This window comes from Paramisgurnus dabryanus, chromosome 23 (genome assembly GCF_030506205.2).
Source record: "Paramisgurnus dabryanus chromosome 23, PD_genome_1.1, whole genome shotgun sequence".
Taxonomy (NCBI): Eukaryota; Metazoa; Chordata; class Actinopteri; order Cypriniformes; family Cobitidae; genus Paramisgurnus; species Paramisgurnus dabryanus.
This window is the reverse complement of record NC_133359.1, coordinates 26,570,873-26,584,771: the sequence shown is the minus strand read 5'-3', so window position 1 is coordinate 26,584,771 and position 13,899 is coordinate 26,570,873. Positions and strand designations below refer to the sequence as shown.

Below are 13,899 nucleotides of genomic sequence, written 5' to 3'. Positions count from 1 at the left end.
TCTCCACATATATCATAAATAATAATTAGCATGGTAACTTTGCAGTATAACACATTATATATTTCCAAATTATATACGTAAGTAATAAACAGCAATAAATGTCTCATCTATCTCTATGGCTCTGGCTGAGGCTTTCTCCACTTCTCCCCAACGTGACGTCATCGCAGAATTGCGTAAAAAAACGGTTAATACCAAAAACGTAAAAAAGTGGTCTTTAAGGTTGTTTTCACATATTTGGTGCGCACCGTGGTGCGGCCTCGGAGCGCACCAAAATACATTGTATCATTTTTCAGTTAGTGCGGTCCGTGTTCACATATATATATATTTTTTACTTTACTCGAAATGCCGCACCGTACACCATGTGACAACGGTCAGCGCTGTCATTGGTCTCTGACAGCTCTTACCGTCTCATGACCACCCCCACGTTTCCACGACAACCAGCTTGACAGGGAGAGCGCAGCTATCAAGATGTGGAGATAAACATTGTACGTCTTTGCGAAGTTTCTTTGCTTTAACGCGAAATTGCGTAGCTGTTCTATTAAAGCCTTTCTCACGGAGCCGTTTGCTAAAAGCCCGTAATGTCACTATTTGTGTGTGAAGGACAGCTATGCATTTATAAAATCATCAGCTCAAACGTAAAGGAGACAGCGAATCTCTATGCAACGGACCAGGGTTGGCTTGTTTGTTGTTAACCCACAATATAACACCCGGCTCACGTCACAACGAAAGCCCAGTGGCTCAAACATGTGGAGAACTTCCTGTATTTGGTTCGGCCCGAGGTCCAGCAGTGTTCACACCACAGGTGGGTCGCCCCAGAGTTCGGCAACAGCCACTCCGAGACCACCTGTTTAGAGCGGTCTCGGAGCGGTCGTTTAGTGCGCACCCGAGTGCGGCTGTTGTGTTCACACTGACCCAAACGCACCGTACTCGGAGCGACACGTCATTTGGGCCGACCTAAACAGTGTATATGTGAAAACACCCAAAGACCATTTTTGAGACATTTTAAAAACTATACACATATCTTGAGTGATTTATGTACCCATTAATCGACAGTGGTGGTTAACCTGCAACACGCCCTTTAAGACATTTACAATTTGAAAATCAATGCAGACCTAAAACGTACAAAAATTACACAGCCACAATACCTTATTATGAATCCATAATCTGGAGAGCAAATTGTAGAAAAAGATTTTGCCATACACGTTACAGATTTTGTAATTGTGTGCTAATAAAAAACTACAGAAACGTATTCTTTTTTAATACATCAAGACTAAAAACAGCGTACAAACGCCATTATAAAATGGTCTTCTTCAGAACTTATAATGCTTTTTAAAAAAACTAAAAACTGTACAGCAAGCTTACCCCTTCATTTCAACAGCACGCTGACATGTGAAAGCGGTTTTCTTCTTTGTTTTCTGATCGATCGCAACAAAACACATACACATTACCGCCACCAACTGTGGAGCATAAAAATAGCTGCTACAGGTGATACTAAATAAACCAATCAAAATCCTCTGGAAGTTTGTACAGCCCACTTGCGGCAAAAGATCCACCCACTTGCTGCTAACCCACCCATTTGCAGCTGGCTCCGACCTCCGTAACAGTGTCGAAGTCTGTTCCCCCTATTTTTCCCTTCAGTGTAGTGTTTTTTATAGCGTTTTTATCACGTTATATGTTTTATTATTTATATATTTAAAGTTTTAATGGCTACTGAGATGTATATGTGTGCATCTGTATTGTTCTTAATGGTAAGTCAATTTTACAGTATGAATCATATTATATGTATAATATATATTTATTATGTATGCAAACATTACATTTTAAAAAAAACAGTAAAGGAAAAAATAAATAAAAAGACAGGCTATATTTTAAAAGAAATAGAAAACTGTCAAATGTATGAAATATTTAATAAATTGTATTATAGAATACATGATATTATTGCCTTTAAGTATAACCAATTCAAATCTTTAATCTTTCTAAATGTAACGTGATGAAAACGCTATAAAAACACTACACTTAAGGGAAACATAGGGGGAACTGAGTTCGACACAACACCGGCGTGGTCACGTGGAAGAGTCACGTCAATGCATACCCTCTATATGCCTGTCTCTGAGAGCACGCGCGACACTCACTGCAGGAGCTGGTTAAACTGCGCGTCTCCGTAGCTCTGTCCGTTCTTGAAGAAAAGTAAGTGTATTTATCATCTTCAAGTAGAAACATGCACGTTCATGATGATAATGTTATTATAATGGTGCTTTATTTTTCAATCTTGTAAGTTTTTATTCGCACAATATGAGATTTTTTCGTTATTCTTTGTCGGAAAGCTAAGAAAGTGAAAGTAACATGTAGGGGCGTAACGTTTTCTCGGACGTTTGCGCACGTACACACTCACACACACACACACACACACACACACACACACACACACACACACACACACACACACACACACACACACACACACACACACACACACACGGTAGTGAATATAGACCATTTCAAATGATGTAAACAACACTGGTCCAGAAACACTTCCTGTTACAGTTTGTGACAGTATTTTTTTATTTCACGTATATCATTACCTTTAAGATGTTTGTTTAACTTCAGTTAATTCAGGTTTATATGTTCCGTTGGTTTATTTTATCCCAATGTTTATCTAGTGTTAAAAAACTGAAACAGGAAGTGCTTCTGGACCAGTGTTGTTTACATCTTTTGAAATGGTCTATTGAACACACACTGCAAACCATAGATATGTATGAAGGCTAGATGTGTTACGGCGGAGCAAAGAGTATAGAAGCCCAAGAGGCGAAACTCTGTTATGTTATGGGTAACAGTCTGTAGATGGCGCTGCGGAGCCATGGCCGCCATTATGGACTGAAAGCTGCTGAAATCGTTAGCGCGCCTCACAACTGTTCCACACTCTTCCATTCTATGTCAGTGCCTCTCATGGGCGTAGATTTAGGGTGGGACGCTAGGGACATGTCCCTAGCAATATTCAGGGAAGACTGAATTGTCCCTAGCAATAATTTCGACCAAACAATTAATCTGTATTTATATATAACCACTAATGTCCGTCTTATTCTTGTGTTTTCTATTTTCTCCTTTTATATTTTTTTCAGGAATCATTTAAATGAGATTAGAAATCTTTTGCAATCCCGTTCTGTAAAAATGACGCTCTATGTGGTACACAAACGGTTAACAGCTTTCGTTCTCTGCAATGCCCGCCTCCGTAACTCACATCGCTATTATGATTGGCTTTGCATTTATTTAGTCCCGCCTCTCTACTCACATTGCTAATATGATTGGATTAGCATTCTTGAGTCCCGCCTCTCTAAATCACATCACTTTATGGGCTTGTCTTTACTCGTTACGTGTGATAGGATGGTTTCACTTTGTACAACGCGCCAAAGTTCACTCACAAGACGCGCGTGATTATTCGGGCTACAGGTAAGTGAGGAAGAAAGTATTATTATACCCACTGTAACTGTTTCATGCACAAAATACGGAACAAGTTGTGTCACATAATGATTCAAGGACAGTGTTCGTTTCACCAATACACGACAATCCCATGTTAACCTGAGGAGTTGCAAACTTTTGTCAACCTTTTATAAATGGGGTAGCAAGGTTATTTAGGGGTTCCCTAACATAGATATGTATATAAAGGCTAGATGGCTCAAGGCGGAGTCAGCTGTGTCGTCACTTGGCGGCCATCTTAGGTCAGTGCTGCCATAGTGCTGCTCCCTGCTGCTGTGGACGGAAGGTGAGTGACATACGCCAACTAAAATGCTCGTAACTTGCTGAATTCTTAACGGATTTACAAACGGTTTGGTTTTTTACAAACGTTATTAACGTGGCTATAATTATGGATGCTTTTACATGTTTCATGAATTTTTTATTTATTTTTAGTATACGTATTCAGTGTCATAGGTACATCTTTGACGTTTATAACAAACCAATCCGTTTGAAAATCGGTAAAAAATTAAGCAAGTTATGGTCATTTAAAAGTACCTGCATCATTAAAACTCAATGCTACGAGTGAGCGAGCGCCCTGTCCTAAGATGGCCGCCAAAATGCGGACGTTCAACTCAATTGGCCATCAGCGCGGACGAGCCATCTAGCCTTTATATACATATCTATGTTCCCTAATCCATGAAGGAAAATAACCCCAACATGGTAAAAACATGAATTCATGTCATGATTGCTGAATACTTTACATTACTGCACTGTGGTCATTACTTGCACAGATGTAGACATAATGTAAATGCATAATGTTGCATTTTAAACTTAAAACTAGGGCTGTCAAAAGATTAATCGTGATTAATCACATCTAAAATAAAAGTTTGTGTTTACATAACATATGTGTGTGTAGTGTGTATAATTAATATTTATATATAAAAACACACACAGTCATGTATATATTTAAGAAAAATTGGTTATATTTATATATAAAATATTTATATTTCTATATAATATAAATTATATAAATGTTTATACAGTATATAAATGCAAATATTTCTTAAATATACACATGAATGTGTGTGTATTTATATATACATAATAATTATACACATTACACACACATATGTTATGTAAACACAAACTTTTATTTTAGATGTGATTAATCACGATTAATCTTTTGACAGCCCTACTTAAAACTATTTTTTTTCACACTGATTAACTATCTGTTAATGAAAAAAAGATTTAATGTGAACTACAGAAACGTTAATAAACGTTATTCAGGAAACAGCATGATATATATACCAACTTCAACACTGGGATTTTTTTGGCAAAATTAAATTAAGAATTAAATATTAATTGCATATTCTTCAAAGTAAATATGGATTCATATATGTTACAATGTGATTTTCTTTTTTTTTTTGACAAAGACTTAAACAGTTACTGTTTATTAGGCTCTAGGACATAACGAATTGTTTATTATAGTACATTAAATTTGGGATGGCACCGGGGGTAGCGAGTCAGATGTCACTGAGTAAAGTGCATACTGAGTTGTCTGTTGTTTATGTCAAGTAAACGGTGATAAACCGTTTTTGCAATGCGACCATTTTATTTATGTCCCCACCAATGCCAGAATCAAACCTACGCCCTTGCTCTTCTCTCACAAAAAGAAAAAAATACAACAAAACTTCTCATACACAAATGCTCACACAATAGATGGTGGTGTCTGATTAATTACTGAGATCTTATGGCTCCATTTTAGTACTGTTTATAGTTCATGTGTGCACTTGCTAGATTGCACATCTTTTTTGTACCTTTCCGCCTGTAATAGGACATTCACAGATTGTTTTTGTTCTTGCCATTGAAACGTTCACTGTGTGCACTTTCACTGAAGATGTTGAAAAAACTTCTTAATATTTTTGTGATATTCTATGTAAAAGATTAACTCTTAAAGGACAAGTTCGGTATTTTAGACTTAAAGCCCTGTTTTCAGATTGTTTATGGTCAAATAGAATGGTTTTGACTGAAATTTCGACATTTTCGGCTGCCCTGAGAATTTTCGCGTGTTTGTGTTTCAGCTCAGACCTCTACAATGGGTTTAATGGTGCACTGGAACAATCCTTCCTAAAATGCATTAAACTTTCGTTTACAAAGACGTGAAACTCACCGAGTGGTCAGGGGTGTTCACTGGTATGCTCACACAAAAATCGCTCCAAAAGACGCATTCCAACAGGTTTTATCGTAGTTTTTACCAACTCCATTGACTGTATTAGACGTCCTGTGAGGTACGGTATTACTCTGCGCCTGGAACTTTGTTTCTATTCTTGCAATTTGCAAAGGCGGATTAGCGCCACCACCTGGGCTGGAGTATCTATTATTCAAGCTCTAAGCGGAAGAATGTACGGGTGTGAGGCGTTTGGGGAAATAGGTCCACAAGTTAACAACGAATGCTAAAACAGCTGTTGGAAAGCATCTTTTGCAGCGATTTTTGTGTGAGCATATCAGTGAACACCCCTGACCACTCAGTGAGTTTCACGTCTTTGTAAACGAAAGTTTAATGCATTTTAGGAAGGATTGTTCCAGTGCACCATTAAACCCATTGTAGAGGTCTGAGCTGAAACACAAACACGCGAAAATTCTCAGGGCAGCCGAAAATGTCGAAATTTCAGTCAAAACCATTCTATTTGACCATAAACAATCTGAAAACAGGGCTTTAAGTCTAAAATACCGAACTTGTCCTTTAAGAAATGTTCATTTATAATTTTATTTATTTATTTTTCCAAATCATATATATGGTGATGTTCACTCATTTCAAAATCAACATTTGAATAAATATCTTATTACTGTGTGTCTGCCTATATATTATTTCATGAATTTCTGTTATTCATATAACAAGGAAAATGCATAATAGAACATGAATATTGATAGATTAAAGGTTTGCAGTAATTTTATAATTGTATCTTTGCAAACCGTATAAGTGGTAGGCTAATGAAGCCGATTCGGTGGGGGGACATACCCTTACGAAAAAGTATTGTAGGAATCTTATAGTATTTTGGGACAAAATAGTATAGTAATCTTATAGGAATACTATAGTAATTTGGGACATACTATAGAAGTACGATAAGACTACTATAGAAATACTATAGCAGCTTTAAAATATTATAGAGGTATTAGAACATCACAGAAGTATGTAATGTTCTGTAATACCTCTATAATATCCAGAGCCGCTATAGTATTTCTATAGTAGTCTTATCGTACTTTCGTACTTATTTTCCTAAGGATAATTAGGCCATGCATAACCACGTTGTTTTCGTATTTAGATATGACGACCAGAAAAAAAATACGTTATGCCAAGTTTTTGTTATGTTAAGTTGGTTCAGTGCCATTGACTCTCATTATTTTTCGGCGTTTTCCTTCAGTTTTCAGGCCATAATGGCGGCCGCGCCGTCACGTCATGGGGGCAACTGTTGCTATGGAGCGTTCTATTGAGTTTCGCCTCTTGGGCTTCTATACTCTTTGGGCGGAGTCTCTAACGTCCTCACCTGGCGGCCATCTTACCTCAGACAGCTCGCTCACTCGTAGCATTGAGTTTAATGGTGCAGGTACTTCTAAATGACCATAACTTGCTTAATTTTCTACCAATTGTCAAACGGTTTGGTTTCTTACAAACGTTATTAACGTGGCTATAATTCTGGATGCTTTAACGCAGTGTTCTTCAAACCTGGTCCTGGAGAACCCCCTTCCAGAAAGTTTTAGATGTAGCCTTATTTAAAACACCTGAACCAACTCATCAGCCTCCTTCCAGAATGTCCCCCTAACAAGCTTATAAGTTAAAACAGGGGCCCGTTCTTCGTACGTCGCTAACTCAGTTAGCTGGATTTGATTGTTGATGATTTGGCATGATCTTGGATTATTTGGTTCTTCGAAGCTCATTCTAAACTTGGTGTCATAGCAACAGGTCCCTAAGCTCAAACCTGCTCGGGAGCAGGCTTATTTCATGTAAACAAGATTAGTTTGTACCTTTTTAAGCGGATGTGATACGGAAAGTCTGACGCAGTCGCGTATTCTTCATTATACGAGCGCAATCTGCGTAAGATGCATGATTAATATAAAGAGCTTTTCAAATTCAACACGTAATAAAAAAAGAATATATTAATTAAATCTTTTAGCGATGTTATTTAAAAAATATATAATATAACAAATATATTTTCCTGTACTTGTGCGACTTGTTTTTGTGTAACAGGTGTTTGATTATTATTCTTAAACGAATGACATGCTGATCACATTCATTTTAAATTTGTTTGAATTTTCCTTAATAAAAACAGCAATTAATCATACCCAGCACTAATAGATGTTATGTACAATAAAGACTATTACTCAGTGTGAAATAATTTTCATTTGAATAAACTAATCTCCTATTTTAGTTTTGTCTTTAGATTGTCAAGTAGCTTTCAATGTCATGCATAAAAAGGGTTTTCGTTTAGTAATTTCTATCTGTTCTATCTTTAAAACGTTGTCTACAAATATGTTACCCTGTCCCTGTTCTGTGACAAAAATGACCAAAATAACCAAATAAGTTTTTTGCACATATTTTCACATATCTTTATCTTCTTTACTACACTTTTCTGTGCAGACTCAGCAGATGCAGGACTTTCGGTTAACGTGGAATACTGCTAATATAGTCAGAAATCAGTTAAGAATAATGCAATTGAAGTAAACTTATTTAACCACTTGCATATAGTTTCTCTAAAGGACTACCATCTGAGAGGATTTCTTTACTGTCATGTGCATTGCTATCAGAAACGGTTGTATTTTATAATCTTTTGATGTAGAATAACATTACCATTCCCTTACTGCACATCATACTTTATTTACCACATTATTGGAAACTGCTAAAAGTGTTGGTGTATTATCTACTGCACAAAAGAGAGGAAAACACTATCTTATAATACACTACAATTAAAATTTTATTTATCAGGAATTAAATTGTTGCATTGGCTGTCGGTTTAAGAAAGAGCAACTGCTCCAGAGATTATCTGTACAATCAGCCAGTTTAGAGACATCACTCCTGCCAGCACATCACATGAAGATGGAGGGCCACCACCTGTGTTTTTTTATTCTGCTTTTTAAGTTGCTGTTACAAACAGACAAAATAGCATTTAACTGTTTTTAAAAGAGACTTAAAGTACTTTAGGAGCATGAAATTTTAATTACAATCATTAATTTCAATCTTTGACAAGCATAGCAAAGATATCAAGATTATATTTTTACAGAAAATTTTGAATTATTTATGGTGATTTATGTACTAAAGTAGCTTTAACTGGGTTTTTAAATTCAGTCACATAAAACGTTCACAACCTTCCATCAATAGCTCTCAGACTGCAGGGGTTAAAAATGGGCGTGTTCTTGGCCATTGTAACAACTGGCCAATCACAGCGTGGCTGATCAGTGTTTCTACTATCGATATGTATTGACTTTTCTTGCAGTGCACGAACGCGCAGTGATCTCAGATAATTCAATCCTGCCATAATAATCATCAACAGCAGTGGTGTTCAAAGAACCAAATAAACGAGATTATAATTAGCCAGATCTAAACTTCTCGGATGTCTCATTTGATCTCGGATGTATTAAGCGACGTACGAAGAACGGGCCCCAGGTGTGTTGATTACATTCTGATAGTGCGTCCTCCAGGACCAGGGTTGAAGAACACTGCTTTAACATGTTTCATGATTTTTTTCTATTTTTTTAATGTAAGCATGCAATGTCATAGTTACATCTTTGATGTTTATAACAAACCAAACCGTTTGAAAATTGGTAGAAAATTAAGCAAGTTATGGTCATTTAAAAGTACCTGTGCCATTAAAACTTAATGCTATGAGTGAGCGAGTGTCCTGTGGTAAGATGGCCGCCAAAATGCGGACGTTCCACTCAATTGGCCAGCAGCGCGGGCGAGACATCTAGCCTTTATACATATCTATGCTGCAAACCATATAATGGTTTGTGGTTATATATTAACATATTGATCTGTTAGCCATATTAAGATCATTTTGACATGCACCGTTATAGATGTGGAATTGTCCGACAATTTCAGACAATTGTTGATTATTGATTTTTTATGTTCAGTATAGAAATGTATAATATCTGTAGCAATTTCACAGAAAGATTGTAATATTTATTGGTTCAAGCACAAAGTGCTGAACCCCTATTGTATTTGTAAGGATTTTTATTATTCTTCTTCTGCCATAAAACGGACCGTTCACATTATCCCAGCAAACACAGAACGTTCTCCTAACATTCCCATATGGTTCCAATTTGGTTTTTTATAATATATATTTTTAACAACCTAAAGAGAACCTTCCCAGAAAGTTCCCTGCATGTTATTTTTAGGGGTTATTTTATAACCTAATGGGAACCTTTCCCCATAGCGTTCCCTGTGCGTTAAGACCTATGTAGGCAAAATAATTTCATCCTTGAAATACATCTTTAGCTAATAATAGAGATGTAATATAAAAAATTTGAGCAAATAATATCACAGGATGATCAGTGTAACACTTAAATAAAAGAAATAAGAAAAATTAATTTAATTTTAATAATTATAATGTTAATTATAATGTTCACCATATGAATTTTAAAATATTAATTTTATTTTAAGTTGCCCAGCTGAAAATGAGAGAAAATAAGAAATGTCAGAAAGTCCATCAGTTTGTTAATTAAACATTTCAAACATTCTGGAGGGAGCCTGATTAGTGTAGTCAGGTGTTTCATATAAGGAGATATCATTATGTCCTGCTTACTGCTACGACACAATACACTTGACAAACGAATCATGGGGCACATTCAAGTTCAAAACGATGCACAATGTTTTACTACAGTTTCGGGGTTGAACGGCATGTTTCCTTGAATCTGTGTGCACAATGTGCAACAGGGTTTAAGATAGGTTTTCTCTTGTTTGGTCAATAGTATCCAGCTGCAGCCCCGCAGACTCACCTCCGGCTAGACACCAGTGGCTGGACATCAGTGGATAGACAGCCTACGTCATTTCCATTTTTGACGCTAGTTTCCGTTTTCACCACTGGATGGACAGCAATTTTATTTCCAATTTGAAATCGGCTACAGTCCGCGGTTTGTGTTTAAAAAATTCTTAAAGAGGAATCGATTCCCCTAATGGAATCAATTCCAACCTTTGGAATCGACTCTCAATTCCTAACGCCTCAGAATCGAGTAATCAATTCTTTATGGAATCAATTCCCAGCCCTAGGATCCACAATTCAGTTCGCCAACGCTTGACGTCACCCATTAAAAGTGAATGGTAAGCATTAAAGATGACATAGAATGATTGAACGGGGTATTTATCCTTGATCTGTGATGTGACATGTAGACAAAACATTTTTTGTTTTGGTCTGTAATGCCCAAGAAGCTTCCTAAAAACCTCTCTCAGATTGCTATATTAGGGTGGGGGATTTTAAACAAGTGGTTTTGCACCTATTTGGCTCCCCCTACTGGCTTAACTTGCAATCTCATTACTGATTGGCTGACTTTGCTGCCACTCAAAAAAAATGTAGCCAATTATTTTAAAGTGGAGGGACAGTTAGATGCCTGTGATTTCATAAGCATCAGTTTTTCAGATTGGGCCGTTTTCTGGCTCACATTTCTAAAAGAGGAATTTCTATGAGACTGAGATGTTTAGTATGTTTTGCACTTTTTGTATGTTGGTAGACTACCATTATTCAACAAAGACAAGGTAAAAATGGTTTTTCATTGTCTGTCTCCTTTAACGCTCAAGCTTTGTTTTTGCTTGCGCTTTGGTCCGCAACGCAAGCCTCCGCAGATTGCGCACGTCTCACCAAGCGAACGAGGCGTTTGTAGTTGACAAGCTCGCTGTTGCACTATTTTTTGAACCGCCAGGGGGCGACGCAGGCAATCAAATGAAAAAACAAACACAAAGAAGATGACGTCCGCTGGAACAACCCTGGTGATTTTAACATCAGAGTTTGATATATAAATGAGAACAACAATCTTTTTAATATGTCTGTATTAAATATTATAATTTCATTAACGTTTTTACTAAACAAACAGTACAGACAATTTTAGTTTTGTATTTTATTCCTCGTCCAGTGGTTCATTCAATACAAATATAAGCCAAACATTCTGAATCATGTAAAAGAATAAGTGTCAGATAAATAAATACATTGTTTTGCTTTAATTGATCAAAGAGATACGTCACAGGCAAGCCTGCTCAGACAAAATCGCCTTAAGTTCGGTCATTTTCGGATGCGGCGCCGGACGCACAGTTACAAGGCACTTTTTGTAACTTTGCCCGCGGCTCCGCATCCGAAAAGGACCGAACTCGAGGCGATTCTGTCCGAGCAGGCAAGCCTGTGGCGTATCTCTTTGATCAATCCAAGCAAAACAATGTATTTATTTATCTGACACTCTGGAAGTAAAGTATGGAAATTTTGCATTTTAAAACAGGAATTCTTTTACATGATTCAGAATGTTTGGCTTATATTTGTATTGAATGAACCACTGGACGAGGAATAAAATACTAACCTTAAAATGTCTGTACTGTTTGTTGAGTAAAAATGTTAATTAAATAATAATGTTTAATAAAGACATATATAAAAGATTGTTGTTTTATTCATTTTCTAATATTTGTTTAATGTTAAAAGCACCAGGGTTGTTCCAGCGGACGACTTCTTCTATCCTCTTCTTTGTTTTTGACTTTATTGCTCGCGTCACCCCCTGGCAGTAAAAAAATAGTGCAACAGCGAGCGTTTCAACTATAAACGCCTCGTCTGTTTGGTGAGACGCGTGCGCGATCCGCGGAGGCTTGCGTTGCGGACCAAAGCGAGAGCATAAACAAAGCTAAATGCTGTGCACACCTCCATGCGAAATGGGGTCTTGCACACCCAACGCGCTTGACCACCCACTCCGTGTTGATGTCATTTTTTGCCACGCGCCCATGTGGACGCGGAGAGCATAAACATAGCTTAAAGGCTGGGTTATTTTTCCACGTCCGCATCCGCTCAGCTTTCCAAGTAAACTCCCCGCGGCTACACGCAGATGGCCGCATTCAACACTATACGCAATCAAATGATTTCGTATTTAAATTATTAATCTACCAGGCCGTCAGGGCAGCACTGATTTGGCGACATTTACAGTACATTAAAACATTAGGATAGGTGAAGAAAAGTACCCGATCCACCATTGCAAACACAGTTTAGAACAAACAAAAAGACAACAAAGAACAGGAATCAAACATTATATTATTAATGAACATGCTCCACAACTTTCTGTTTCTTGAAAAAAAAATTAAGTTTAAAATTTAAGTTAAAATTTAAGAAGTCAAACGATAGTGTGTGTGCAAATGCTGTCTATTTCTTTTGTATAAGTGTTTGTAGTGGAGTGTCCTGTTGAAATATTTTCACGCGCATGAGCTGTTGTACACAGACTGTATGCGCACTGTCCGCGCGGTCTCAAATTTTGGGCTGCACATTTCGGACCCTCCCAATGACAAAAAATGACGTCATGCGGACATCGCGCATACGCGGACATCCGTAGTGTACTTTCGGCTTTACGCCCCATGTAAATGTGCCGTAACGCGCACAGCAACAACACCGGAGAGCAAGAGCAGCAAGGGGGAGATACTAGCAGCGGGTAATGTGCGGCCAAAAAGTAAACTAATGACTCAACCGAGCATCGCTGTGTAAATTACTCTTTAAACTACTGTTAAACTGAAGGGTTAAGGAGTTGTGTTATATAGGGAAAACACTGCCAACTCGTACCACTGTGATGACAGTAACTTACTTTACTGACAATTTTTTTTTCACAAATGTTCACATTCTAGTTGTACTGAGACACGTTTACTCAATGTTTAATAAGACAGATCTTTTCTATTCATTTTCCATTAAATTATGTGATCTGATGAGTTTAAAGCTCCGTTTACCCTGTTTGTTTCTTCAGCGAGTGCCGCAAGGCGCGAGCGCATCGTACGCTACTGGGTCCTAAAGTACACCCAATTTCTCACAACATACAGACCATAGCAGGGCTCCAGACTGCAACCAAATGGTCGCTTTTTGCGACCAAAAATTCGAGAGTGTGTGACTGAATTTTACATCCAGTCGCACATGTGTGACCAGTAAATTTGCCTCCCCCAACCTCCGTATTTTTTTTATACATTAAACGTGGAAGGGGCACGTCAATGATCAATGAAATGAGCAATGAAATAATCAAAGAGACGTGAGCAGTGTTTCCCATATATTGCTGCAACACTGGCCGCCACAAATAGATTTTTCATGATTCCCATTTACATTTTAATTTTACTATTTGAAATGGCTTAATTCATTGTTGTGTACATAATTCTCATAATTCTCTCGTTGTGTGCAGCGCCTCAACAGCGCGCGGCCCCGGCCCCCTCTCTTTGCAGCGCGCCTCTCTCACATA

At 37.5% G+C, this 13,899-nt stretch overlaps 1 protein-coding gene across 2 annotated transcripts in view; it reads left to right on the top strand.

Annotated features, from left to right (window-relative positions):
* The first annotated feature begins 2,048 nt into the window (after window positions 1-2,048).
* The window catches only part of LOC135780907 (patched domain-containing protein 3-like), a 32,926-nt gene continuing 21,075 nt past the window's right edge, over window positions 2,049-13,899 (top strand). The window contains exon 1 of one of the 2 annotated variants that reach the window (XM_065291221.1): window positions 2,049-2,187. The gene's annotated coding sequence lies outside the window, so the exon portion shown is untranslated. Of the gene's footprint in view, window positions 2,188-3,428; window positions 3,448-13,899 lie in introns of those variants that run through there. The other variant, XM_065291222.2, reaches the window with a different exon arrangement.